The sequence below is a fragment of the Mirounga leonina genome, unplaced genomic scaffold (genome assembly GCF_011800145.1).
Source record: "Mirounga leonina isolate KUSES-001 unplaced genomic scaffold, KU_Mleo_1.0 Mir_178, whole genome shotgun sequence".
Lineage (NCBI taxonomy): Eukaryota > Metazoa > Chordata > Mammalia > Carnivora > Phocidae > Mirounga > Mirounga leonina.
The window spans coordinates 1,522,860-1,527,588 of NW_023270464.1; positions in this window are offsets into that span (position 1 = coordinate 1,522,860).

Consider the following 4,729-nt stretch of genomic DNA (forward strand, 5'->3'; position numbering starts at 1 on the left):
TCATATCTCATGGTTTGTCTCCCCCTCCGATTTCCCCCCCTTCATTCTTCCCTCCTGCTATCTTCTTCTTCTTTTTTTTTTTCTTAACATATATTGCATTATTTGTTTCAGAGGTACAGATCTGTGATTCAACAGTCTTGCACAATTCATAGCGCTCACCAGAGCACATACCCTCCTCAATGTCTATAACCCAGCCACCCCATCCCTCCCACGCCCCCCACTACAGCAACCCTCAGTTTGTTTCCTGAGATTAAGAATTCCTCATATCGGGCGCCTGGGTGGCTCAGCTGGTTAAGCCTCTGCTTTCGGCTCAGGTCATGATCCCGGGGTCCTGGGATCAAGTCCCACATCGGGCTATTTGCTCAGCGGGGAGCCTGCTTCTCCCTCTGTCTCTGCCTCTCTCTCTCTCTGTCTATCATGAATAAATAAATGAAATCTTTTAAAAAAAAAAGAATTCCTCATATCAGTGAGGTCATATGATACATGTCTTTCTCTGTTTGACTTATTTTGCTCAGCAGAACACCCTCCAGTTCCATCTAATCGTTGCAAATGGCAAGATCTCATTCCTTTTGATGGCTGCATAATATTCCATTGTATATATATACCACTTCTTCTTTATCCATTCATCTGTCGATGGACATCTTGGCTCTTTCCATAGTTTGGCTATTGTGGACATTGCTGCTATAAACATCCAGGGGCACGTACCACTTCGGATCCCTACTTTTGTATCTTTGGGGTAAATAGTAGTGCAATTGCTGGATCATATGGTAGCTCTATTTTCAACTTTTTGAGGAACCTCCATACTGTTTTCCAGAGTGGCTGCACCAGCTTACATTCCCACCAACAGTGTAGGAGGGTTCCCCTTTCTCCACATCCCTGCCAACATCTGTTGTTTCCTGACTTGTTAATTTTAGCCATTCTGACTGGTGTGAGGTGGTATCTCATTGAGGTTTTGATGTGGATTTCCCTGATGCCAAGCGATGTTGAGCACTTTTTCATGTGTCTGTTGGCCATTTGGATGTCTTCTTTGGAAAAACGTCTGTTCGTGTCTTCTGCCCATTCTTGATTGGATTCTTTATTCTTTGGGTGTTGAGTTTGATAAGTTCTTTATAGATTTTTACCTGATAAGTCATTTGCAAATATCTTCTCCCATTCTGTCAGTTGTCTTTTGGTGTTATTGACTGTTTCCTTTGCTGTGCAAAAGCTTGTTATCTTGATGAAGTCCCAAGAGTTCATTTTTGCCCTTGCTTCCCTTGCCTTTGGTGATATTTCTAGGAAGAAATTGCTGCAGCTGAGGTCGAAGAGGTTGCTGCCTGTGTTCTCCTTTAGGATTTTGATGGACTCCTGTCTCACATTGAGGTCTTTCAACCATTTGGAGTCTATTTTTGTGTGTGGTGTAAGGAAATGGTCCAGTTTCATTCTGCATGTGGCTGTCCAATTTTCCCAACACCATTTGTTGAAGAGTCTGTCTTTGTTCATTGGACATTCTTTCCTGCTTTGTCAAAGATGAGTTGACCATAGAGTTGAGGGTCCATTTCTGGGCTCTCTATTCTGTTCCATTGATCTATGTGTCTGTTTTTGTGCCAGTACCATACTGTCTTGATGATGACAGCTTTGTAATAGAGCTGGAAGTCTGGAATTGTGATGCCGTCAGCTTTTCTTTTCTTTTTCAACAATCCTCTGGCTATTCGAGGTCTTTTCTGGTTCCATACAAATTTTAGGATTATTTGTTCCATTTCTTTGAAAAAAGTGGATGGTATTTTGATGGGGATTGCACTGAATGTGTAGATGGCTCTAGGTAGCATTGACATCTTCACAATATTCGTTCTTCCAATCCATGAGCATGAACGTTTTTCCATTTCTTTGTGTCTTCTTCAATTTCTTTCATGAGTATTTTATAGTTTTCTGAGTACAGATCCATTGTCTCTTTGGTTAGATTTCTTCCTAAGTATCTTATGGTTTTGGGTGCAATTGTAAATGGGATCGACTCCTTCAGTTCTCTTTCTTCTGTCTTGTTGGTGTATAGGAATGTCACCAATTTCTGTGCATTGATTTTATATCCTGCCACTTTACTGAATTCCTGTATGAGTTCTAGCAATTTTGGGGTGGAGTCTTTTGGGTTTTCCCCATAAAGTATCATATTATCTGCAAAGAGTGAGAGTTTGACTTCTTCTTGCTGATTTTGGATGTCTTTTATTTCTTTTTGTTGTCTGATTGCTGTGGCTAGGACTTCTAATACTATGTTGAATAGCAGTGGTGATAGTGGACAGCCTTGCCACGTTCCTGACCTTAGGGGGAAAGCTCTCAGTTTTTCCCCATTAAGAATGATATTTGCTGTGGGTTTTTCATAGATGGCTTTTTTGATATTGAGGTATGTACCCTCTATCCCTATACCCTGAAGAGTTTTGATCAAGAAAGGATGCTGTACTTTGTCAAATGCTTTTTCTGCATCTATTGAGAGGTTCATATGATTCTTGTTCTTTCTTTTATTAATGTATTGTATCACATTGATTGATTTGCAGATGTTGAACCAACCTTGCATCCCAGAGATAAATCCCACTTGGTCGTGGTGAATAATCCTTTTAATGTACTGTTGGATCCTATTGGCTAGTATTTTGGTGATAATTTTTGCATCCATGTTCATCAAGGATATTGGTCTGTAATTCTACTTTTTGATGGGGTCTTTGGTTTTGGGATCAAGGTAATGGTGACCTCATTCAATAAGTTTGGAAGTTTCTATTTTTTGGAACAGTTTCAGAAGACTAGGTATTAATTCTTCTTTAAATATTTGGTGGAATTCCTTTGGGAAGCCATCTGGCCCTGGGCTCTTGTTTGGGAGATTTTTGATTCCTGCTTCAATTTCTTTAGTCGTTATAGATCTGTTCAGGATTTCTACTTCTTTCCAGTTCAGTTTTGGTAGTTGATACATCTCTAGAAATGCATCCATTTCTTCCAGGTTATCTAATTTGCTGGCATATTTTTGCTCATAATATGTTCTTACAATTGTTTGTATTTCTTTGGTGTTGGTTGTGATCTCTCCTCTTTCATTCATGATTTTATTTATTTGGGTCATTTCTCTTTTCTTTTTGGTAAATCTAGCCAGGAGCTTATCAATCTTATTAATTCTTTCAAAGAACCAGCTCCTAGTTTCATTGATCTATTCTATTGTACTTTAGTTTATATTTCATTGATTTCTGCCCTGATCTTTATTATTTCTCTTCTTCTGCTGGTTTAATGCTTTTTTTTTTTAAAGATTTTATTTATTCATTTGAGGCACAGAGATACAGAGAGAGAGAGAGAGAGCATGAGCACGGGTAGATGCAGAGAGAGAGGGAGAAGCAGGCTCCCCGCTGAGCCAGGAGCCCAATGCGGGACTCGCTCCCAGGACCTGAGATCATGACCTGAGCCAAAGGCAGAAGCTTAACGACTGAATCACCCAGGTGCTCCTGGGTTTAGGCTTTATTTGCTGTTCTTTCTCCAGCTCCTTTAGGTCTAGGGTTAGCTTGTGTATTTGAGACCTTATTTCTTGAGAAAGTCTTGTATTGCTATATAACTTTCCTCTTAGGATGGCCTTTGCTGTATCCCAAAGATTTTGAACAGTTGTGTTTTCATTTTCATTTGTTTCCATGAATTTTTTAACTTCTTCTTTGATTTTCTGGTTGACTCATTCATCTTTAGTAGGATGCTCTATAGCCTCCATGTATTTGAGTTCTTTCAGACTTTCCTCTTGTGATGGAGTTCTAGTTTCAAAGCATTGTGGTCCTGATTGAGACTTGATTTGTGACCTAGGATGTGATTTTTCTGGAGAATGTTCCATGGGCACTAGAGAAGAATGTGTATTCTGTTGCTTTGGGATGGAATGTTCTGAATATATCTGTGAAGTCCATTTGGTCCAGTGTGTCATTTAAAGTCATTTCCTTGTTGATCTTTTGCTTAGATGATCTGTCCCTTTCTGTGGGGGTGGTGTAAAAGTCCCCTACTATTATTGTATTATTGTTGATGTGTTTCTTTGCTTTTGTTATTAATTGGCTTATATAATTGGTTGCTCCCATATTAGGAGCATAGATATTTACTATTGTTAGATCTTCTTGTTGGATAGACCCTTTAAGTAGGATATAGTGTCCTTCCTCATCTCTTATTACAGTCTTTGGTTTAAAATCTAATTTGTCTGATAGAAGGATTGCCACCCCAGCTTTCTTTTGGTGTCCATTAGCATGGTAAATGGTTTTCCACCCCCTCACTTTCAATCTGGGGGTTTCTTCGGGTATAAAATGAGTCTCTTGCAGACAGCATATCAATGGGTCTTGTTTTTTTATCCAATCTGATAGCCTGTGTGTTTTGATTGGGGCATTTAGCCCATTTACATTCAGGGTAACTATTGAATGATATGAGTTTAATGCCATTGTATTGCCTGTAAGGTGACTGTTACTGTAAATTGTCCCTATTCCTTTCTGGTTTATGTTACTTTTAGGCTCTCTCTTTGCTTAGAGGACCCCTTTCAATATTTCTTGTAGGGATGGTTTGGTGCTTGCTAATTCTTTCAGTTTTTGTTTGTTCCAGAAGACTTTTATCTTTCCTTTTATTTTCAATGACAGCCTAGCTGGATAGAGTATTCTTGGCTGCATTTTTTTCTCGTTTAGTGCCCTGAATATATCCTGCCAGTCCTTTCTGGCCTGCCAGGTCTCTGTGGATAGGTCTGTTGCCAATCTAATGTTTCTACCATTGTAGG